Here is a 26,092-nt window from a genome sequence, read left to right on the forward strand (position 1 = left end):
TTTGTGTCTCTACATACACTATTAGAAAAGATGCTAACATGTACTTTCCAAATCATTAAATAAAGATTTGATTAAGTATAGAATCACATAAATTTGGAGTTAGGTGGGAGTGTGTGTAATAAGCTGTCGTTCAGTGAAAAAGGCATTAGACTTAAGACTAGGAACCCTGGATTTAAGCGCTTTCTCACAAGCTGGATGGTGTTAAGCAGTTCATTTACCTTTTCAGATCCTCAGTTTCTCCTTCTGTAAAATGATCTTGTATACGCCATTTACCTGAGACAGTAGGAGAGCCTGTTTTCTTGCCTTTCCAGTCTCATGCTTTCAAAGTTAGAAATATTTAACTCCTATTCAGCTCAAACTGGCCTTGGTCTCCATGGAAACCTGACTCTGTAGCAATCGGTGGGAATTTAATAAGCCCCAAAGCAGGGTTCTGAAGATCTCAGCCTTATTAGCCTGGCTGCAGATTCTGTGTGTGTGTGTGTGTGTGTGTGTGTGTGTGTGTTAGGATTTATTTATCATTGATTTTTTGGCTGTGCTGGTCTTTGTTGCTGTGTGAGGGCTTTCTCTAGTTACAGCGAGTGGGGGCTGCTCTCTAGTTGCAGCGTGCAGGCTTCTCATTGTGGTGACTTCCCTTATGGAGGATGGGCTCTAGGTGCACATGATTCAGTAGTTTTGGCTCCTGGGCTTTAGAACTCTGGCTCAGTAGTTGTGGTCCATGGGATTAGTTGCTCCATGACATGTGGAATCTTCCTGTCCCCAGCATTGGCAGGTGGATTCTTAACAACAAGACCACTAGGGAAGGCCAGATTCTGGTTTTTTTTTTTTTTAATTTATTTATTTTTGGCTGCACTGAGTCTCCATTGCTTTGCACGGGCTTTCTCTAGTTGCAGTGAGCAAGGGCTACTGTCTGTTTTGGTGCCCGGGTTTCTCATTCAGTGGCTTCTCTTGTTGCAGAGCCCAGGCTCTAGGGTGTGGTTTTCAGTAGTTGTGGCACATAGGCTCAGTAGTTGCAATGTATGGGCTTAGTTGCTCCTTGGCATGTGAAATCTTTCCAGACCAGGGATTGAACCTGTGTCCCCTGCAATGCCAGGTGGATTCTTATCCACTGTGCCACCAGGGAGGTCCTGGATTCTGTTTTGACCTAATATTCTGGTTTAGCAATCAGGCTCTGGTCTTATTCTCAGATGGGAAGTGTAGCATAGCGTCAAACTAGTAGCTCTGATAGTAGAGGTGCACGTGTGCTAAGTAACTTCAGTCGTGTCCAACTCCTTGTGACCCCCATGGACTGTAACCCCTTAGCTCCTCTGTCCATTGGATTCTTCAGGCAAGAATACTGGAGACTGGAGTGGGTTGCCATGCCGTCCTCCATGGAATCTTCCCGACTCAGAGATCAAATCTGCTGCTGCTACTGCTAAGTCGCTTCAGTCGTGTCCAACTCTGCGCGACCCCACAGACGGCAGCCCACCAGGCTCCCCTGTCCCTGGGATTCTCCAGGCAAGAACACTGCTAGGATCTGGATTTAAGTTCTGACTGTACTGCTTTTTAAGATGTATGGCCTTAAGGAGTTAGTTGAAGTCTATAGGACTCAAATCTTTTATCTTTCACCCAGGGAAATAAGATTATTCAAAATGAAGCGTTAGCACTATGTCCAGACACTGTTATTGATCATGCATGCTGTGCGTGCTAAGTTGCTTCAGTCACATCTGACTCTCTGTGACGTCATGGACTGTAGCACTCCAGGCTCCTCTGTCCATGGGGATTCTCCAGGCAAGAATACTGGAGTGGGTTGCCATGCCCTCCTCCAGGGGATCTTCCTGACCTAGGGATTGAACCTGAGTCTCTTATGTCTTCTGCATTAGGAGGTGGATTCTTTATCACTAGCACCACCTGGGAAGTCCATTGATCATGGTCCAGACCTATATTCCTTTGCCCTCACTGAGAACTTGTCTGATTTCCTGGTTTCCCTAGAACCTGAGCCATGACTTGCTTTCCTCTAGTTTGCAACCACTGGAAGCCACAGCTGAACTTCCCAGATTCCTCCTGCCCCTTTTCTCTAATTTCCTCCTGCTTCTTTTGACAAACCTGCCTGGATTGACCTTCTTGCCTGTCTGATTCTGTTTAGTCTTTGGGTCTTGATCATGCTATCACCTAGAGGCTTGTTGGTCATCTCAATGAAAATTACTGCAAAGCCTTGAAAAAATTGAAGATGACGTACCAATTAAAAAAAAATACAAGTGATCCAAATTATTTGTCTTCTTCTGTGATAACAAATGACTATAAGAAATAACGCTACAAAGCAGATATTTTTAAATTCAACACATTTATCTCTTTAAGGGAAAGGTGATGTATTAATGAGGAGGAATACAACGGCATTTCAAAGGAAAGAATTTGGGGGGGAAATGGAAATTTATTGCTGAAAATGATGCATGGTTTCATTTATAAAAACTCACAGTGTGTATTTTAAAAACAAGGATATGCAACTTTCTGATGCTAAAGATTTTTCACTGGGTTTTGAACCCTTTGATTAGAACATAAAAATGCAACATCTTTCAGGTAGTTTGTAAGAACATATGATTGACATTAGGGAAGAAAATTGACTAGCTGAATTTCATAAAAATGTTTGCTTGAAAGAATTGGATTGAATGTGAAGCCTGGATGACTCAGGGAGTGTAGCCATAGGCTTGTCTTCCATTGGAGCTACTTGTTTCAGTGAAGTTTTGTTCTCATCTTTGACAGCCATTAAAATCTAGTATTGATATGACCCATGAATTGCTTTTCTGAATGTTAAACTAAGGATTAAAAAATAATAAAGTGTGGGAGGAACAAGATGGTGGGGGAGTAGGTGGACGTGGAGTACATCTCTCTCCACGGATACATCAGGAATACACCTTCAGACACAGAAGTGTGTGCAGAGTACCAGCTGAGAGTGCACAGGAGTACCTGACCAGCGGAAAATAATATATAGAACCATGCAAAACTTGGTAGGACAAAGGAACTAGGGGGAAAAACAGGAGTGTTAGTAAGACTGGACTTGCCCTCACCTGGTGGAGGAACTGAAGCAGGGGTCTGATCCCCACCATCGGGGCAATATCTGAGTCAGAGGAGAAACATCTAAGGCTGAGAGTGAAACAGCTGATTTGTGGCAGCGTAAATGGAATGAGAATCAGACAGTCCTTGCCAGAGCCATACATGCCCCAGACAGGAATGCTGGTCCCCTGGAAAGTGCAGCGACTGGGAACTGGAGTGTAGGGATTGTGGAGCAATCCTAGGGTGATGGTTGTTGGTGATTGAGGAGAGATGGATAAAGGGGATGTGAGGGAGGGGATCGTGGTGGGAAATGCCGGTGGAGGAAAGCCAGGCAGCCATGGAAGCAAGGGGATACTGCTGAGTCACATGTAGGGGGTGGAGCAATCACCATAGCCTCTCTCTGCTCACACGCCAGCATGGGCAGCTGAACAATAGAGAGGCTGGCCCATCAAACACCTGACGCCCTGAACTACAGAGTAGGACCCCACCCAGGGTGTTCCTTTAAGTGCCTGATGTGCTAATCTACAGAGTAGGACCCCAGCCGGGGGTGGGGGTGGGGCGGGGCGGGGAGGGGGGTCCTCTATGTGCCTGACGCACTGAACAACACAAAAGGCCTCCAGGCAAGGAAGTCCTCTAAGTGCCGCAACAGGCGGAGCTTGGGAGAAAGACTGGCCAAAGAGGCCTTCTGATAGCCAGCTACAAGATTGAAAAAAGATTCTGATAGGAACGTAACTCCTGCAGTGGAGGCCTTCCGTATCCCTGCACACTAGGCACCGCCAGGGTCCCTGGAAGCCAGCCAGCTGCGCCACCTTCACGCTCAACTCTCACTGGGGCAGAGCTGCCTCAGGCCAAAAAAAAAAAAAAAAAAGTCTTGTGTCTATGCGCACAGGGTCGCTTCAATCATGTCTGACTCTTTGTGACCCTGTAAGACTGTGGCCTGTCAGGCTTCTCTGTCAGGGAGTGGGGTTCTCCAGCAAGAATACTGGAGCGTATTGGCCAATACTGGTTGCACTACCCTTCTAGAGCACTGTATTTCTTGCTTCCCTAGCCGCCAATTCCCCTGAGAACCTGGTGCTGCCAGAACCCCTGCGACCCAAACAGCTGCAGCACCTCCACACCTGGCCCTCACAGGGGCAAACCCAAGTCCTCCAGGGCAGACTCAGGAGCAATCCCAGTGGACAACCCACATGTAGAGGTGGAAATAAAGCCATAATCGAAACCCAGGGGCAGTGTGGCTAAGGAGGAAGACCCAAAACCTTCCCACCAGCTGTACAAGCTGAAGATAAATCCACACAATTGACTAGGCAGACTCTGTGTCTATGGAATATATACAAGGTTGTTGAGAGCTCCCTCAAAAGAAAACGCACTAGTTCTGATAGCTGTGGACATTAGAGGCAAGAACACACAGGCGTAGGGCCAGATTCGAATCTGAGCTGCCCCCACAGCAGGTCCAGAGACCAGCACAGTGCTGGAGGGCATCCTAGGGAGGAGAGGCGGACTGTGTGACTCCAGTGAGGGAAAGGACTGACAGCAGTGACTCAAGAAAAAAATTAGTATTCTTATGTTTTCACTTGTTCTTTTCGAATTTTTTTTTCTCCCCACCCCGCCTGTTGTAGTTGTCGATTTTATTGGCACTGTGAAATCCAATTAAGCTTTTGAGCTTTTTTTTTTTCTTTTTCCTCAGTCACATTTTTTATTGTTGTTATAAACCTCTGCCTCTATGTTGGGATTTTGCAGTGCTGAGGAGTTTTTCTTTTTTTTTTTAAATTTTGAATTTGTTTAATCTATTATTATTTTTTATACATATATTCCTTTCTTTGCTTTTCCTACTGTTCTTTTCCCCTAGCAGTTAATCTTTAATATATGTAAATATTCTTTATCTACCTCTATGTAACTTTGCATATGTATTCTGTCTTTCCTTTCCTCTCAAAATGTTTGTTAGTTTTATTTTCATTGTTTTATTCCCCAATTGGCACCTTTCTTTAGTTTTGTTTTCCAGTTTGTGCTTTAGTTAGTTTTGTTCTGGTTGATATAATTTTTGGTTTCCTTTGTTCACTGGATCAATCTCCTGTACTTTATTTTTGTTGGACTGTTTTTATTTTGCTTATGGGTGTATTTGTATATGTGTATATTCAGTCAGTTTTTTTTGTTGTTATAAACCTCTGCCTCTATGCTGGGCTTTTGCAGTTCTGTGGAGTTTTCCTTTTTTTTCTTTTTTATTTCTTCCATTTTTTTCTTTCCTCTTCTTAATAATTTTAATTTTTAAAAACCTATTATATTTTTCTACATTTATTCCTTTGTTTGCCTTTCCTACTGTTCTTTTCTCCTTGCAGTTAACTTTAATATATATAAATCTTCTCCATCTACCTCTATTTAACTTTGCATATCTAGTCTTTCTTTTCTTTCTTTCCTTTCCTCTCAACTTATTAATTACTTTTGTTTTCATTGCTTTATTCCCCAGTTGGCATCTTGTTTTAGTTTTGTTTGCCAGATTGTGTTTTAGTTAGTTTTGTTCTTAACTAGTAAATATAATTTTTGATTTCCTTTGTTCACCAGGTCAATCTACTGTACTTTATTTTTGTTGGACTGTTTTTACTTTGCCCATGGATATATATGTGTATATTCCATTATTTTATTTATTATTTGCCTGACTCCGTAACTGCCATTAGTCTGGGGTTCATCTTTGGTTTCTCAATTTTTGGATATTTGTTTTAATCTCACTTAATGCCATAAGAGACCACTTGTGGAATCTTTGTTCCAGGCCAGAGATCAAACCCTGAGCCTTTGGAGTGGGTGCACTGACTCCAAGACCATAGATTACCAGAGAACTAACCCTAGGGAGTATCAAATAGTGAGAACTCACACGGAGGAAACCACTTGAATATAAGACCAAGCATCACCCAAGCACCAGTGGCACCTTGTGCAGGATGCCTCATCTACACAACAAATAAAACAAAAATACAAAGCCAATCATCAGCAGACAGGATTACCACCTCACTCAGACTTCCCTGGTGGCTCAGACGGTGAAGCATCTGCCTAAAATGCAGGAGACCTGGATTTGATTCCTGGGTTGGGAAGATCCCCTGGAGAAGGAAATGGCAACCCACTGCAGTACTCTTGCCTGGAAAATCCCATGGACAGAGTCCACAGGGTTGCAAAGAGTCAGACATGACTGAGTGACGACTTCACTCTTCACTTTCAGCCTTGCCCATCAGAGGAAAAACAAACAAAAACTCAGCACAAATCTCACCCTAAACGAAGCTCACACAAACCACTGGACCAACCTTATGAGGGCAGAAACCAAAAGTAAGAATGAATTCAACTTTCTTCAGGGAAAAAATTCAACTTCCCTTGAAGCCTGGGAAAAGGAGACCTCAAACATAATAAATTAAAAAAAAAAAATAAATAAAAAGGCAGAGAAGTACTACACAAATGAAGGCACAAACTAGAAACACAGAAGTGCAAATAAATGAAAAGGAAATAAGCAAACTATCTGAAAAAGAATTTAGAATAATGATAGTAAAGATGATCAAAAACCTTGAAAACAAAATGGAGAAATGAAAGAATCAATTAACAAAGACCTAGAAGAATTAAAGAATAAATATACAGAGACAAACAACACAATTACTGAAATTAAAAATACTCTAGAGGGAATCAATAGCAGAACATTTGAAGCAGAAGGATGAATCAGTGAGCTGGAAGATAAAATGGTGGAAATAACTTCTGAAGAGCACAATAAAGTAAAAAGAATGAAAAGAACTGAGGATAGTCTCGGAGACCTCTGGGACAATATCAAACACACCAACATTAGAATTATAGGGTCCCAGAATAAGAAGAGAAAAAGAAAGGGTATGAGAAAAATTTTGGAGATTATAATTAAAAATTTCCCCAGCATGGAAAAGGAAATAGTCAATCAAGTTCAAGAGGCACAAAGAGTTCCATAAAGGATAAATTCAACAAGAAACATGCCAAGACACATAATAATCAAACTAATAAAGACTAAACACAAAGAAAGAATATTAAAAGCAGCAAGGGGGAAGCAACAAGTAATATACAAGGGAAACCGCATATGCTTAATAGCTGATCTTTCAGCAGAAACTCTACAGTTCAGAAGGGAATGGCAGGATATATTTAAAGTACTGAAAGGGAAAAATCTACAACCAAGATTACTGTACCTGACAAGGATCTCATTCAAAAGTGATGGAGAAATAAAAAGCTTTTCAGACAAGCAAAAGTTAAGAGAATTCAGTACCACCAAACCAGTTTTACAACAAATGTTAAAGGGACTTATATAGTCAATAAATACAAAAGAAGAAAAAATATCTACAAAATCAACCCCAAACCACTATGAAAAATGTCAATAGGAACAGATATATCAATAATTACTTTAAATGTAAATGGATTAAATGGTCCAACCAAAAGACACAGACTGGCTGAATGGATACAAAAACAAGAACCATATATGTGCTGTCTACAAGAAACCCACTTCAGACCTAAAGACACATATAGACTGAAAGTGAGAGGATGGAAAAATATATTCCATGCAAATGAGAAGCAAAAGAAAGCTGGAGTAGCAATCCTTATATCAGACAAAATAGACCTTAAAGAATATTACAAGAGATAAGGAAGGACACTGCATAATGATCAAGGGATCAATCCAAGAGGAAGACATAACAATTGTAAATATCTATGCACCCAACATAGCACCTCAATACATAAGACAAACACTAACAGACAGAAAAAAAGAAATTGACAGTAATACAATAATAGTAGGGAGACTTTAACACCCCACTCACACCAATGGACAGGTCATCAAAACAGAAAAGTAATAAGGAAACACAAATCTTAAATGATATATTAGATGAGATGGATCTCATTGATGTTTTCAGGACATTCCATCCAAATGCAGAAAAATACACCTTCTTCTCAAAGGCACATGAAACATTCTTCAGGATAGACCACATCTTGGGTCACAAATCAAACCTCAGTACATTTAAGAAAATTGAAGTCATATCAAGCATCTTCTCTGACCACAATGCTATGAGACTAGATATAAATTATGAGAAAAAAACTGTAAGAAACACAAACACATGGAGATTAAACAACACGTTTCTAAATAACCAACAGGTTGCTGAAGAAATCAAAAGGGAAATAAAAAAATTTCTAGGAACAAATGACAGTGAAAACATGACAACTCAAAACCTATTGGATGCAGCAAAAGGAGTTCTAAGAGGAAAGTTTATAGCAATACAGTCCTATCTCAAGAAACAAGAAAAACATCAAATAGACAACCTGACTTTACACCTAAAACAACTGGAGAAAGAAGAACCAAAGAACCCCCCAAGATTAGTAGAAGGAAAGAAATTATAAAGATCCAAGCAGAAATAATGAAAAAAACAATGAAAGAAACAATAGTAAAGATTAATAAAAATAAAAGCTGGTTCTTTGAGAAGATAAACTAAATTGACAAAACTTTAGCCAGACTCATCAAGAAAAAAAGAGAGAAGAATCAAATCAATAAATAAGAAATGAAAAAGGAGAGGTTACAACAAACAATGCAGAAATACAAAGGATTGTAAGACAGTATTATGAACAACTATATGGCTATAAAATAGATAACCTGGAAGAAATGGACAGATTCTTAGAAAAATTCAGTTTCAAGACTGAACCAGGAAGAAATAAAAATTATGAACAACCCAATCACAGGCACTGAAATTAAAATTGTCATCAAAAAATTTCCCCCAAAACAAAAGCCCAGGACCAGATGGCTTCACAGGAGAATTCTATCAAACATTTAGAGAAGAGCTAATGCCTATCCTTCTAAAACTCTCAAATAATTTCAGAGGAAGGAACACTTCCAAACTCATTCTACGAGGCCACCATCACCATGATACCAAAACCAGACAAAGACAACACAAAAAAAGAAAACTACAGGCCAATATTATTGATGAACATAGATACAAAAATCCTCAACAAAGTTTTAGCAAACAGAATTCAATAACACATCAAAAAGCTCATATACCATGATCAAGTTTGGTTTATTCCAGGGATGCAAGGATTCTTTAATATAGGCAAATCAATCAGTGTGATAGACCATCTTAACAAATTGAAAGATAAAAACCATATGATAATCTCAATAGATGCAGAAAAAGCCTTTGACAAAATTAAGCACCCATTTATGATTAAAACTTCGAAAAATGGGCATAGAAGGAGCCTACCTCAACATAGTAAAGGCCATATATGATAAGCCTACGGCAAACATTATTCTCAGTGGTGAAAACCTCAAAGCATTCCACTTAAGATCAGGAATAAAACAAGGGTGTCTACTTTCACCATTGTTTTTCAACATAGTTCTGGAAGTCCTAGCTACAGCATTCAGAGAAGAAAAAGAAAAGGAATCCAAATTGGAAAAGAAGTAAAGCTCTCACTGTTTGCAGGTGACATGATATTGTACACAGAAAACCCTAAAGATAGTATCAGAAAATTACTAGAGCTAATCAGTGAATTTAGCAAAATTGCAGGGTACAAAATAAATACACAGAAATCACTTGCATTTCCATATACTAACAATGAAAAATCAGAAAGAGAAGTTAAGAAATCAATCATTTCTTCACCATTCTTCACCTTCACCATTGCAACAAAAAGAATTAAATATCTAGGAATATACTTATTTAAGGATACAAAAGAACTGTACATGGAAAATTAAAAGACACTAATGAAAGAAATAAAAGATGACATAAACAGATGGAGAGATATTCCATGTTCCTGGGGAGGAGGAGTCAATATTGTGAAAATGACTATACTACCAAATGCAACCTACAGATTCAATGTGATCCCTATCAAATTACAAATGGCATATTTCACAGAACTAGAACAAAATTTTTTACAATTCATATGGAAACACAAAAGACCCCGAATAGCCAAAGCAGTCTTGAGAAAGAAAAATGGAGCTGGAGGAATCAAGCTCCCTAACTTCAGGTTATACTACAAAGCTACAGTCATCAAGACAGTATGGTACTGGCACAAAAACCGAAATATAGACCAACGGAACAAGGATAAAAAGCTCAGAAATAAACCCATGCACCTATGGTTACCTTATTTTTGACAAAGGAGGCAAGAATATATAATGGAGCAAAGACAGCCTCTTCAATAAATGGTGCTGGGAAAACTGGACAGCTACATGTAAAAGAATGAAATTAGAATACTTCCTAATACCATACACGAAGATAAACTCAAAATGGATTAAAGACCTAAATGTAAGACCAGAAACTATAAAATTCTTAGAGGAAAACATAGGCAGAACACTTGATGACATAAATCAAGGCAAGATCCTCTATGACCCACCTCCTCGAGTAATGGAAATAAAAACCAAAGTAAACAAGGACTTGATTAAACTTAAATGCACAGCAAAGGAAGCTACAAGCAAGGTGAAAAGACAACCTTCAGAATGGGAGAAAATAATAGCAAATGAAACAACTGACAAAGGGTTAATTTCCAAAATATACAACAGCTCATACAACTCAATGCCAGAAAAACAAACAACCCAATAAAAAAGTGGGAAAAAGACCTAAACAGACATTTCTCCAAAGAAGGCATACAGATGGCTAACAAACACACGAAAAGATGCTCAACATCGCTCATTATTAGAGAAATGCAAATCAAAACTACAATGAGATATCACCTCGCACTGATCAGAATGGCCCTCATCAAAAGGCCTACAAACAATAAATGCTGGAGAGGGTGTGGAGAAAAGGGAATGCTCTTGCACTGTTGGTGGGAATGTAAATTGATACAGCCACTGTGGAAGATGGTATGGCGATTCCTTAAAAAACTAGGAATAAAAGCACCATATGACCCAGCAGTCCCACTCCTAGGCATATACCCTGAGGTAACCAGGGTTGAAAAATACACATGTATCCCATTGTTTATTGCAACACTATTTACAGTAGCTAGAACATGGAAGCAACCTAGATGTCCATCAACAGATGAATGGATAAAGAAGTTGTTATATATATGCACAATAGAATATTACTCAGCCATAAAAAGTAATGCAGTTGAGTCAGTTCTAATGAGGTGGATGAACATAGAACCTATTTTACAAAGTGAAGTAAGTCAGAAAGATAAATATCATATTTTAACACATATATACGGAATCTAGAAAAACGGTACTGAGGAATTTATTTACAGGGCAGCAATGGAGAAACAGACATAGAGAATAGACTTATGGACATGGGGAGAGGGGAGGAAAAGGTGAGATGTATGGAAAGAGTAACATGGAAACTTACATTACCATATGTAAAATACATAGCCAATGGGAATTTGCTGTATGTCTCAGGAAACTGAAACAGGGGTTTGGTATCAAACTAGAGGGGTGGGATGGGGAGGAAGATGGGAGCTAGGTTCAAAAAGGAGGGGATATATGTATACCTGTGACTGATTCATGTTGAGGTTTGACAGAAAATAGCAAAATTCTGTAATGCAATTACCCTTCAATAAAATTAACTAAAAAATAATGAAGTGCATCCTATGATACTGCTTCCTCTAAAATATTGTTATTATATTTAGTGAGATCAAAATAGGCCTATTGTGCCATGTAAAATAGTACATATTAAGGCAGGGTGTATATGTAAAAGCACATTTTTTATTCATCTTTATTTCATACTTTAAAATATCATTTGTGTGTATATTTTGTAATATAACCATACATTAATACTATAATTGTATATAGATCTATAAGTAAACTTATTTGGGGACATAGGGTTTTTTTTTTTTTTTTTTTGCTGGTGGGGTGAGGAATTCAAGACCATATTGTCTACTACATAAGATATTTTGCTTGGGAAGAGAAGATTGTGTTTCTGAAGAGCTGCCAGGTGGAAATAATAATAAATTTATGCTGTGCTGCTTAGGAAGGTAGATATAGGACCAATAATAATAATGGTCAACATTTATTGAACACTTCCTATGTACTAGGTACCACACCAAGCACTTAACATTGATTATTTTATTTATTCCTCTCCTCTACCTTAAGAGACAGGTAACATTACCATCCTCATATCAGAGTGGAGGAGGCAGAGCTGAGAGGTTCAGGCACTTTCACAAAGCCACACATAAGAGAGGGCAGAGCTGGAGGTCGAACCCACATCTTTCTGACTCTAAAGTTTGTGCTCCTACCATGATCAGGCTGATTCTCATCCATTCTCATAAGGACTGATTCTCATTCATTATGACAGTTGCCCAATAGAAGGATTAATTGTACTTTGAAGCACCTGGTTCCCTACCTCTGGAAATGTCTGTGTGCCTGGGATTCTTCATGAGGGGTGTGATATTGTTATTTATTATAAGAAATGTGTATTTGGTCTCTGTTCCCCTTCCTGGCACAGAATTTCTGTGTGGGGAGTGTGGTGTGCTTGGAAAGGGCACAGAAGCTCAGAATCCTTTCCCCATACCTCACTTTCTGCATATCTTCCTTTTGGCTGTTCCTACATTGTATCCTTAATATAATAAGCTAGTTATCGAGTAAGCAAAATGTTTCCCTGAGTTCAGTGAGCTGCTCTTGCAAAGTAACCAAACTCAAGGAAGGGTTATTAGAACCTCCATTCTATAGCTGGTTGGTCAGAAGCACAGGTGACAACCTGGACTTGCAATTGGTATTTTATGGGGGGCAATTTTATAGGACCAAACCATAGATCATTGGGATCTTATGCTGTATCCAGGTAGACAGTGTCAAAATTGAGTTGAATTGTAGAGCACCCAACTGATGTCTGAGAATTGCTTGGATGTGTGAGGAGAAACTCCACACTTTGGAACTGGGTATAGAGCTGGAAAGGGGAGCTGAACTCTGTGGCCCCTAAGATGCTTTTCAACTTGGAAACTTTGAGGATTTCCCCAAAAATGCTATTTTTAAACGTTGTAAGTGCTTTGCTTACAATTGAAAGGCTACAATCACCAAATAAGTCTAGGAAATGCTGGGTTAATAAGGCTAAGCATTTCTTTCCTACAGGGTTCTCAGATCCTTAACCACAATATTATTCATTATAAATGCCCAAGAGCAGGAAGTAGAGTGCTGGCTTTCCCCAAACACATTGACCTTGGATTCCTCCTTTATTGTAGAGTATCTCCTGAGTTTGGTGTTGCCTAGTTCAACCTTTGAAGCCCTGCTAGAAGCTAGAGAATCGACACCGATTCTCTGAAAATGCTGTCACCCTGTAGGACGTGGCTGACAAACTCTCTCTGAGCGTTCTGTTAGTCAGCCTCCTCAACTCCTCTGCTGCTGCTGAGTCACTTCAGTCGTGTCCGACTCTGTGCGACCCCATAGACGGCAGCCCACCAGGCTTCCCCGTCCCTGGGATTCTCCAGGCAAGAACACTGGAGTGGGTTGCCATTTCCTTCTCCAATGCACGAAAGTGAAAAGTGAAAGTGAAGTCGCTCAGTCGTGTCCGACTCTTCGCGACCCCATGGACTGCGGCCCACCAGGCTCCTCCATCCATGGGGTTTTCCAGGCAAGAGTACTGGAGTGGGGTGCCATCGCCTTCTCCGCCTCTACTCCTCTACCATGATATAAATCACAAAGTTTACGGAGTCACGTTGCTGAAAGGGCACATTGTGTCTGGTGAACTTTGATGGAGTTTCTACCTGCATCTTCAGGCATTTCCAGATGGGCCCCTTCAGAGTACCACCTAAAGAGGGAAGGCAAGAGACTGAATAACTCCGCTGCAGCTTCACAGAGTCCATCAGTCACAGGATAAGATTCCTACTCCCCCTAGCCCAACAATTAACCTCTCTACACACCATGTCTGGATAGGAAGAAATCATGTTCTCATGACAAAAATGAATCAAAGGAAGACTAAACTGAAGATAAATCTTTGACAACATAGGCTGAATTAGAAATAAAAAGTTTGTGACGGGCTACTGAGCAGCTCTCAATTTGATGTTATTTGTCTTTTCAATTTGGAGCACATATGATGCCTTCATGGCTAGAGCAGGTCTCAGCATAACAAGATGTCAGAGGTGGACTTTTCCTGAGATGCTGAGGTGTGAGACATGCTATATGCCAAGTTTCTAGAAGCTAGTTAACACAGCTCTTAACCTCTCATGCACAGTGGGCATGAGAATGGTGCAGGAGCCTCGGGAGAAGGGTTCCTCCAGACAGCCATGAATCTGTCCTTCCCAGCCCCTCACCATGTGGCAGGGTGGGGGCTGTTTATTGTGTCACTTAGGTTGAGAGGAGGACTTTCAGAAGACCACGTGACAACTTTCATTGCTGTTTCCTCCTGCTTGGGGAACAGAGTGACCGGTGTCTGACTTGGGCCCAGGCTAGAGGCTGCAATAGACCAGAGGCCAGGTGTTTGGGAAATAACTGAAGTACTAGGAACTGGTTATACAGGTCACATCTCTAACCCAGACTTCTGGGAAGAAAAGACTGGAAAATAGGCCTGCCTTATGTTCAGCCACATGTGACTGACACAGGTCTTTCATATTCTCTCATTTGACTTTGGGGCTTCCCTGGTGACTCAGACAGTAAAAGATCTGCCTGCAATGCAGGAGACTTGGGTTTGATCCCTGGGTTGGGAAGACCCCTGGAGAAGGAAATGGCTATCCACTCTAGTATTCTTGCCTGGAAAAGTACATGGAAAGAGGAGACTGGCGGGATACAGTCCATGACCTCACAAAGACTTGGATATGACTGGCCAACTGACACATGCACTTCATTTAAATTCACTGTGAGTTTCTTAGATGAACATAATTATGGTTCTCATCTTACAGATAAGGGAGGCACTGCTCACAGAGGGTCAGTGGATCACCCAGATTTCTAAGCTTGAACCAGAATCATAGTTAATGCTTATCAATTCCCTTATCACATGGCGTGCGTGTGTGCTCAGTCATGTCTGACTCTTCGCTACCCCATGGACTGTAGCCTTCTAGGCTGCTCTGTCCATGGGATTTTCCACATGCAGGCGTTATAAAGGCCTTGCCTGTACAGAGTCATTTATTTCTGCCCACAGATCCACGAAGAAGATGCTAAAATTGGCTCCATTTTTGAGATAATGAAACTGAGGCTTAGAGTTTCAGTTAACTTTCCTTCTAGCAAATGGAAAAAATGGGACCTGAAACTGGGCTCTCAGGCTTCCATGCTCTTGGTAATCTTTGTCCCATGATACCTTATTGGTTACATAAGGACTTTGAAAACCTAAAGCTCTCTCCAAGTTAGTAGATTCACTACTAACAGAGTGTTGCCAAGAGGTAATCTTTGGGGACCTTCTTGGATGCCAGTGTACAAATAACTTTCATCAAAGTACCAATTTGCAGCAAGCAGTTACTTTTAAATTACATAGGGGAGCCGCAAAAGAGTTAATATTTTAAACAGTTTGCACACCCTTCCCCACAACTCATTTCTAGCATTAATTATTTAGAAAGCTATTTCTTAGGTACACTTAAACTTAGCCCACGTAGATGATCACAAGTTCCAAATGGCAAACAGTAATCTGGTGTCACTCTTGCGCTCAGAACACTGGGTATATTGACATTGTCTTCACCCATACTCTGCACCTTTCCAGTCATGACATGCTGGAAAGGGGGATGAATGGGGATGGAGTCAGACACTGCTGCACTCAGTTCTTAGTGCTGCCAGCTACAGAACCTCTGTGTTTCAAATTTCTCCTTGTAAATTGGGGAAAATACATGCCTCACTGTTTTGAAAGATGGGAAGATGACCTGTGAGACCAAAATACTTAGTTGAGGGTCTGCCATCTAGTAGATGGACAATTAGTATCAGTATTCTTCTCTCCTGCTCCAAGTTCAGTTCAGTCGCTCAGTCGTGTCCAACTCTTTGAGACCCTGTGGACTGCAGCATGCCAGGCCTCTCTGTCCATCACCAACTCCTGGAGTTTACTCAAACTCATGTCCATTGAGTCAGTGATGCCATCCAACCATCTCATCCTCTGTGGTCCCCTTCTCCTCCCGCTGTCAATCTTTTCCAGCATCAGGGTCTTTTCAAATGAGTCAGTTCTTCACATCAGGTGGTCAAAGTATTGGAGTTTCAGCTTCAACATCAGTCCTTCCAATGAATATTCAGGACTGATTTCCTTTAGGATGGACTCGTTAAATCTCCTTGCAGTCCAAGGAACTCTCAAGAGTCTCCTCCAACACCACAGTTCAAAAGCATCAATTCTTTGGCACTCAGCTTTCTTTATAGTCCAACTCTCACATCCATACATGACTACTGAAAAAACTATAGCTTTGACTAGATGGACCTTTGTTGGCAAAGTAATGTCTCTGGTTTTTAATATGCTGTCTAGGTTGGTCATAACTTTTCTTCCAAGGAGCAAGTGTCTTTTAATTTCATGGCTGCAGTTACCATCTGCAGTGATTTTGGAGCCCCAAAACATAAATGTCACTGCTTCCATTGTTTCCCCATCTATTTGCCATGAAGTGATGAGACCAGATGCCATGATCTTAGTTTTCTGAATGTTGAGTTTTAAGCCAACTTTTTTACTCCCCTCTTTCACTTTCATCAAGAAACTCTTTAGTTCTTCTTTGCTTTCTGCCACGAGGGTGGTGTCATCTGCATATCTGAGGTTATTAATATTTCTCCCAGCAATCTTGATTCCAGCTTGTGCTTCATCCAGCCCAGTGTTTCTCATGATGTGTTCTGCATACAAGTTAAATAAGCAGGCTGACAATATGCAGCCTTGACATACTCCTTTCCTGATTTGGAGCCAGTCTGTTGTTCCATATCCAGTTCTAACTGTTGCTTCCTGACCTGCATACGGATTTCTCAGGAGGCAGGTCAGGTGGTCTGATATTCCCATCTCTTTCAGAATTTTCCAGAGTTTGTTGTGATCTACACAGTCAAAGGCTTTGGCATAGTCAATAAAGCAGAAATAGATGTTTTTCTGGAGCTCTCTTGCTTTTTTGATGGTCTAATGGATGTTGGCAATTTGATCTCTGGTTCCTCTGGCCTTTCTAAATCCAGTTTGAACATCTGGAAGTTCATGGTTCATGTATTGCTGAAGCCTGGCTTGGAGAATTTTGAGCATTACTTTGCTAGCGTGTGAGATGAGTGCAATTGTGCGGTAGTTTGAGCATTCTTTGGCATTGTCTTTCTTTGGGATTGGAATAAAAACTGACCTTTCCCAGTCCTGAGGCCACTGCTGAGTTTTCCAAATTTGCTGGCATATTGAGTGCAGCACTTTCACAGCATCATCTTTTAGGATTTGAAATAGCTTAACTGGAATTCCATCACCTCCACTAGCTTTGTTCGTAGTGATGCTTCCTACGGCCCACTTGAGTTTGCATTCCAGGATGTCTGGCTCTATGTGAGTGAACACACCATCATGATTATCTGGGTCATAAAGATCTTTTTTTGTATAGTTCTTCCGTGTATTCTTGTCACCTCTTCTTAATATCTTCTGCTTCTGTTAGGTCCATACCATTTCTATGCCCATTTTTGCATGAAATGTTCCCTTGGTATCTCTAATTTTCTTGAAGAGATCCCTAGTCTTTCCCATTCTGTTGTTTTCCTCTATTTCTTTGCATTGATCACTGAGGAAGGCTTTCTTATTTCTCCTTGCTCTTCTTTGGAACTCTGCATTCCAATGAGTATATCTTTCCTTTTCTCCTTTGTCTTTCACTTTTATTCTTTTCACAGCTATTTGTAAGTCCTCCTCAGACAAACATTTTGCGTTTTTGCATTTCTTTTTCTTGGGGATGGTCTTGATCCCTGTCTCCTTTACAATGTCACGAACCTCTGTCCATAATTCTTCAGGTACTCTGTCTATCGAATCTAATCTCTTTATCTATTTGTCACTTCCACTGTCTAATCATAAGAGATTTGATTTAGGTCATACCTGAATGGTCTAGTGGTTTTCCCTACTTTCTTCAATTTAAGTCTGAATTTGGCAATAAGGATTTCATTATCTGAGCCACAGTCAGCTCCCAGTCTTGTTTTTGCTGACTGTATAGAGCTTCTCCATCTTTGGCTGCAAAGAATATAATTAGTCTGATTTTGGTATTGACCATCTGGTGATGTCCATGTGTAGAGTCTTCTCTTATGTTGTTGGAAGAGGGTGTTTGCTATGACCAGTGCGTTCTCTTGGCAAAACTCTATTAGCCTTTGCCCTGCTTCATTCTGTACTCCAAGGCCAAGTTTGTCTGTTACCCCAGGTATCCCTTGAGTTCCTATTTTTGCATTCCAGTCCCCTGTAATGAAAAGGACATCTTTTTTGGGTGTTTTAGAAGGTCTTGTAGGTCTTCATAGAACCAAGATCCTTTGTTAATCTTGTTTTGTGAGTTTGGGTGATTCAGTCAGCATCTCTGAACCTCAAATTTTCTATCTGTAAAGTGGAACCATCAGTAAATGTGTCAGAGGGCTTTTGTAAGACTGTGTTAGTGGATCTGAAGTGAAAATGCTTTCTAATTTGTGATCCCTGTGTCCCGCCCACCCCCCGCCCCCCGTGCTGCCAGCAGTGATCTGTCCAGTTAGCGGTGCTCGCACTGTTTGCTCTTTCAGACTTTCAAGGCGACTCTGCACCTTGTCTCATCTTCCCCCTTCCTTTCTCTCCTTACAGCCTTTTGAAGGAGATGGGCTGTCCTTTTCCTCTCTGTTTTACATGAGGCTCGGAAAGGTCTTGTTACTTGCTTACACAAATAGGACCATGGCTGAAGACTGGGCGTGCGGCTCAGTCTGTGTATTGCTGAGTGAATCTGTGCCTGGGTGGCTCCTTGACCAGAGAGAGCACAGTGGGTGAGCTTTGTGAGGGAGGCCTCCTAATTTCTTCCCTGGCACATCTCCCAAACACCCTGCTCCCTCTTCTCAGCACTTCTATCTTTGAGTACCAAACTGGTGGAGGAGGAGCTCACTCCCTGTTGAACTAGACATTATTTGCAGGGTGTTTGCTGTGGGTGAACTGATGATTAAACTGCAGCAGAACACTTTTGTAATGTCTGCTGAAAAGGAAAGTATTCTTCCTTAAAGCATCTGTCAATGCAGTGTTCACACTCTGCGAGGCCCCAAGATATTTCTCTAAAAACAGCAGTTGCTTCTCTTCTACTACCCAGACAGATTCAAGCCCAGGCCCACATTTTCATCAAGGACCTACTGTGTGTGGACCCTGCCCTCTGTGGAGATAAGCTGCACACAGTCGTTCTGAATTAGAGCTCGACTGAATCAGGTGATGACCTCTCCTGCAACGTATTGCTCCCTGGACTTGAACCAGCTGATCTGGCGGGCTGAGGTGCCCCGGGAATGCATTTCTCCTATAGCCATGCCCACAGGAAGACAACCTCTTCCCAGATGGACAAGCCAAGGGTTTGGGAGCAGCAGGGCCATCAGGCCTGTGTTCTTAGCTCACAGCCTAAGAGCACACACTGTGAAAGCCAAAGAGGATGAGATGAACGAGGGCAGCAAGAACATATGGGTCCCTCAACAAGCGTTACAGAGTGAGCTGGGAACCAGGTGTGTGAGAGCGGGATCACAGCCAGGATTCTCTAAAAGGACAATTAAGTAGCTAAGCGCCTTATTTTTGGTGCCATTCACTGGGTTACAGCCATGAAGACAACCTAGTCCCCATCCTGGAGGAGCACAGAGTCAGGTCACCAGAGTAGACTGCATGGTGCCCTCCCTCTTTCATTATCCTGCCTGCCCCTGTTGTCCGCGGTAGAGCCCAGCCTCCTCTGACCCATCTCTGCTTCCCTGGGACTGCCTCATCTCTGCAGAGAAGGTAGCCGGCAGTTCTTGTGTTAGCTCCAACACCTTAACATGTGGCCTCTCCTGGGGATAACTGTAAATCTACAAGGGTCTGGAAGGACCAAAATAGCCTTTAAACCTCCCAACATTGAGGCTGCGATGGTAGAAGAAGAGGCAGCAGTTTATTTTCCACAGAAATGGGGCTTCACTTGATGCTATTCAGATTCTCACTGGCTAAGCTGTCTCTCTTTCTGTCTGTGCCTGGGGCCAGCCCTCCTCCCAGGCCAGCTCCAGTGGCTACTGGATGCTGTTTGCCTCTTAAGCCTGAGCCCACATCCAGTGCCTCTCAGGCTCCTCTGAGGCCAGCTGGGCTCATTTGTGAGGGGCCGAAGTGACAGAGCTCATTCTGTGATTCTCCTTTAGCTTAAGAAGCTGAGTTTCTGCTGTACTTAAGACTAATTTACAACTGGTTTAAGTTGTTGATGCATCTGAAGGATCTCAGCATTTAGAGGGTCTCTCTGAATCCTGGTGAAGAGGAGCCTGATCTGGGAAACAAGAGTGGTCTGCAGGAGGCTGGATTTTCCTATCTTTTAGAGGGGCTTTCTCCTTCCATACAGGACCCTTTGTGTTGGTCTGAATATGCTGAACTCAGGACAGATAGTGATGCTGGGATCCCCAGATTCTTGAAGTCACAATTATACACCAAGCACTTGAGGAAAGGAAGAGGTCTTGGAGGACATAAAACTCATTTCCCTCTTTCATATGCTTTCATATTCTTGAAGCATATTTTATTATTTACATTTTGCAGATGAGGAAACTGAAACTTGAAAAGATCAGTCCATCACTGTGGGGATGGGGGGAAGTAGGGGTAATACTCGCAATGAGGAAAGGGGTCAGGGCTGACTTCATGCAGCTCATCTGGGACTTGTTTCTCTCTGAACCCCCTCTGGACTTGTCTTCACATCTGATTTCTGATGATGGCAGAGACAGGTCTTATTTCAAAATTAATGAGGTGAGGAAGTACCTACCTCATAAGAAAGTATATCCTGTGAAAATGTAATCAAGAGACTGCAAGTGGATGGAATGGATGGTTAGTTATGTGCTATTTGAGTAGATCCTGTTGGAATTACCCTCTCAGAAGCCCCCATGGCCAAGAATCTATCATGATTGATTCTTGGGTTTCACATTGCCTTTTCCAGGCTCCTTTTTAAAAAATATGCCACCTCCTTTGGAAAGAATAATATCAAGATCTGAACATACTGATGTGAATTGATAGATGCCATGATTGTCTTGATGGAGAAGGCCTGGACTTCTTGCAGGAGAAATTACTGAGCAGGTCAGAGGAAGGAGGAGGAGAGGTGAGCAGCATGAAAACATCACCATCATTACAATCGTGCCCTGAGATGAGAGGAAGTTCTTGCTCTCCTGGGGCTGATGTGCCCAGGCTGAAATCTCATCCTGAACCTCAGTGGTCCACAAGGAAAATCTTGCTGTCTTTCCCTGGAGTTGACAATATCAGGCAAAGTGGCTCTGCTAGACAGATTGCTGATAAAAGAAACAACTGTATAATTTCCATTGTGCCCAAATATCCCTGTAGTCATGACAACATCCTTAGAGACTTACAACACTGACAGATGGGGAGATGGCTAGTTTCTTCCCAATAATCACAGCTACCATGTAAGATGAATTCTGGCCTGGCTGAATTCTTGAAGGATGCTGACTGCAGGGTGATTCTGTGTGGGGGTCACTCAGGAAAGGGAGGCTTTGAGGGTTACTAGAAGTGAGTGGGCAAAAATCACTAGTCACTTGGGTCCTTGTCTGACCTGAAGGGAAATAATATGGTGGAGGTTCTGTTTTAGAAATGTGTCCCCTGTTCCCCATTGAACCAAGCCTTTCTATTCCTCCAGGGGCCATTATTACTGTACCCTTGGATTATGGCCACTGGCCCTTAGCAGTTCTCCCTTGAGTATATATCTGTACCCTGTTCCCCATCAAGCTACAGTCCAAATCATTGTCAACCTGTCATTTTACTGAAGAAGCCCTTCTTTAAAAAATTGTAGTTGATTTATAATGTTATGTTAGCTTCAGGTGTATACAGCAAAGTGACTCAATTGTACATATATATATATACACACACACACACATACATATTCTTTTTCAGATTCTTTTCCTAATGTATAGATTATTACAAAATATTGAGTATAGTCCCCTGTGTTATACAGTTGGTCTTTGTTGGTAAGACTGTCTTGTAACTTATCCTTCTACTACTGTGTTGAAGCTTAAGCTCTTTGCCTTAATTTAGTTTTCCAATCTTCCACAGCCAGCCCATCTTCATATAGTCAAACTCCTCAGCATATGCCTTCTTTTTAGTTGAGACTCAGTATCTCCCCATCCTCTGCCTACTCCATGATGCTTTTTTGTTCTATGGGTTTGATCCCCTCTTTCTTTCACAGAAAATTCCTTCTTTTTTGTCTTTCTAAATTTTATTCATTCTTCAAGTTGCAGCTAAATTCTGCCCACTTCCCAAGAAGCTTTCCTTCACTAGCCCAGCCAAGGCATTGAATCAGTCCTCTTATCTATGGCCAGTGCCACACAGCTTGGCAGATGTGTTATTTTCAGGGCTTAATGAATGAAAATAGCCTTTTCTTCCTCAAAGGCTGAACCCTTTGTCTTGAGAGCTGTCCATTGACGTCACCTGGATCTCTCACAAGGTCACCCTCTTTATTCTTTCTGCTGCTGCTGCTAAGTCGCTTCAGTCGTGTCCGACTCTGTGCGACCCCATAGACGGCAGCCCACCAGGCTCCCCGGTCCCTGGGATTCTCCAGGCAAGAACACTGGAGTGGGTTGCCATTTCCTTCTCCAACGCATGAAAGTGAAAAGTGAAAGTGAAGTCGCTCAGTCGTGTCCGACCCTTAGTGACCCCATGGACTGCAGCCTACCAGTCTCCTCCGTCCATGGGATTTTCCAGGCAAGAGTACTGGAGTGGGGTGCCATTGCCTTCTCCGTTATCCTTTCTAGACCACCCTTTCTAAACCATAACTCTACTTTCTCTGCTTTATTTTTCTTCACATCACTATTACCACCTGACATTATCCAACATTGTCTCTTTAATTAGAATATAAGCTCCATAAGGGCAGAGGCATCATCTGTATTGTCATCTTTTTTATGACCAAGAAGTAGCCACAACAAAGCCTAGGATATAATATGGCCTCAATAAATGATTGTTGAAGGGTTGACTGAATGAATGAGTTCTCACTGACTGGCTAGTTCACATTCAAAATGTTGGAGGAGAAATGGGAAGGCCCTGATCCTTTCCATTGTGCAGGAACTTTGAAAAATTAACCCTGATATAGCTCTTTTCCCACCACCACAGAGAACTAAACATTGTTGAACATCAAAATTATCAGAATAGCCCAGTCCACAGGGACATTGCACATTTCTGTCAGAAGAGCTCTGTACCCAGGGAGTACAAGCAAGGCCAGCTGAATTCTGTCAAATGCTTGTATTTGTACTGCTCTCCTTGGATTGTTGTGAGATTCAAATGCAATGAAGTATGATAAAAAGAGCTAAATTTATAAATCAACATAAAAATAGGAAACATTATCCAAGCAGTTTGTGGTTGGGGATGGCATGGTATTGTGGGCCAAAAATTCCATGAACAGGGGAGTCTGGAGGGCTACAGCCCATGCGGTCACAAAGAGTCAGACGTTACTGAGCGTGCATGTGCACGCATGTGCACACACACATACACACACAGTGTTGGAAATGAACAAAGAAGGGGTTGAGATCATGTAGGATTATTTAATTTTGCTTGTTCAGAGGGAACTTTTTGGATTTGTCAGGAGTTTGGTGAGAAGGATGCCTTTTTCCTTTGAGAAACACAAATGATATATTTTCATGTTTGAATGCTGGTCAGTGGATTCTGTCTATAAGAAGCAGTTAAAGATGCCTTCCAAACCTTAGAAATATTGAAAGAGAAAAACAATATAATCACCAGCAACACATCATCATCATCATCATCAAATTAATCCTTGCAAGACTCTCAGAGATAGGTATTCTTTTTTTTTTTAAAGGAGAAGAGAGAACTGAGGTACATAGAGGTGGAGTCCCTCACACAGACTCCCTTAGCTAGTCAATGACAGGGTCAGGAATTTAATAAGAATTGCTACTTTTTACTGAGAAGACTGAGCACCTAAGAATTCATGCTTTCCAACTGTGGTGCTGGAGAAGACTCTTGAGAGTCCCTTGGACAGCCAGGAGATCAACAACCCTGGAAATCAACCCTGACTATTCATTGGAAGGACTGATATTGAAGCTGAAGCTCCAATACTTTGACCACCTGATGTGAAGAGCCAGCTTTTTGGAAAAGACTGTGATGCTAGGAAAGACTGAGGGCCGGAGGAGACGGGGCAACAGAGGATAAGATGGTTGGATGGCATCATCGTCTCAATGGACAGACTTTGAGCAAACTCCAGCAGATAGTGAAGGACAGGGAAGCCTGGCGTGCTGCACTCCATGGGGGTCAGACACAACTGAGCAACTGAACAGCAACATGCTGAGAATTTTCTAAATGTCAGTCATTCTTCTCAGTACTTCATTCAATATGATGCAAGGAGGCAGGCAATGTTATCCCTCATTTACAGAAAGGAAAACAGACCTAGAGTTGTTAAGCTGATTACCCAAGGCCACACAACTAAGAAGGGCAGGAGCCGAGACCTGAGCCCAAGCAGGGGGCCCTGGAGCCTCTGCTTCTCCATAACTCTGTGCCACTCTTGGATCCCTGGTCTCTGTTGCAATGTCCAGCAAATGGCTTAACTTTTATAGTCCAAGAAGCTACTTTCATCACTCCTACCAAAACAAATGAAAGAGAGGAAAGCAGAAAACAGGGAGAGAGACTTAGGGGAGGGGTGGGGAAGAAAAATCTGGAATCACTAAGGTGAGTTGCAGTGAAGACTCTCCTGGAATCATCTTTGGCTGGAGGAAGCAGATGGCATAGCTGCTCTTAACAACCTCCTAAGAAGCTCTAACAGGTCCCCATGTGAAAGGAAGATGGCTGTCAGTTGGGGGTGGAGGCCCACCCAGCTGTGTAAAGGGTTTGTTAAGATTAAATTATGGTTTACTGAGTAGCAAAGAGCAACATCCAGCTGCCTGAGAATTATGCCGACAGGATGCAAAGGCAAGAGAATATTGTGTAAACCTTATTTACAGATCAATAGATAATCTTTCATACACAAAAGGTCAGCTTCAGGAAGGCAGAGCAGTAAAGAAAGAAATATTGCTCTTAAATACAATATTGACTTGAAAAAAATCCACCCAGATGAATCCTTTGATATATACTCTTCTAGTCAAACTACATTTCTTTATTCATGAATTTTTTTCTTTCCCTAACCATTTCAGGTTCCTTAGTGAAGTATGAAGGGAGTAATGAAGAAGACTGATTTCTAGTTATTTTGAATTCTATGCCATCAAATGATCGGTATAAAGTGGAATCAAGTTTGAGAATTTCAGAGCAACATTTCTAAGTGTGTGTATGCAGCATTTAGTGTTCCGAAGTCAAATGACAACTCACCCCTACTCTTTGTAGTTTCCAGCTTTGCTGGCTGTGTTGATAAACATTTATCCTGGCTTAAGGAAATAAACAACTACTCCATCCTGCTGGTCCTCTCTGGATCCCTTCATCCATTTTATGTTTCTTCTTTGCCTTGAAGCAGGTAGTTCATCATTCCCCAAAATACCTGAAATCATTGCCACCCACCCCTACTTGGCTGCTGGATTGCAAAGCTGTTCATGACCGCTGCCCAGACACAAATAAGTGTGGGAGAAGAGGGAAACTTCACTGGGCTTTGTTTCCATGACATAATTAGGTTAGAGGACCACCTCTAAATTTGGGTGATTCCTCTCAGCAATTTAAAAAATATTTTCAAAGGACCACAGTCTGAAAAGCCTGAATGATGCTTTGCTGGTACTGTTTTTGGAGTGTAGAGCTGCTCTAGTTCTCAGGGTCACCTTGGGCTGCAACCTGGGAGCAATGTGCAGCTGAGAAAAGTCTGCCCTGGGCAGTAAGTTCAAAGGCTTGAGAGGATCAGCTGTTCATTCCAACTTCCTGATGGGGATCAGCGTGGCAGTGGTTGTGAAAGAACTTTATACTCTGAGGAATTATGTGAGTATATATACTTTTCAGAGCCATCCGGGAGGATCATTTGACAGTGACACAATTCCTCTAAACTAAGTACAAGTTCTTTTCTTTTTCCAGTTAGAAAGCATGTTTCAGATACTCTGAGAACGATAACCTCCTCTCATGAACAGATGTGGCTGGAATTGGTCACCTCCAGTTTTGTCTGGACTTGACAGAGTAGTTGGGTAAGACTGAGGATTACTTAA

The 26,092-nt window shown here is 41.7% G+C and overlaps 1 protein-coding gene across 7 annotated transcripts in view; it reads right to left on the reverse strand.

Annotated features, from left to right (window-relative positions):
• Positions 1-26,092, reverse strand: part of FSHR (follicle stimulating hormone receptor) — a 187,661-nt gene that overhangs the window by 35,608 nt on the left and 125,961 nt on the right.

Source organism: Bubalus bubalis, chromosome 12 (genome assembly GCF_019923935.1).
Source record: "Bubalus bubalis isolate 160015118507 breed Murrah chromosome 12, NDDB_SH_1, whole genome shotgun sequence".
NCBI classification, from domain to species: domain Eukaryota; kingdom Metazoa; phylum Chordata; class Mammalia; order Artiodactyla; family Bovidae; genus Bubalus; species Bubalus bubalis.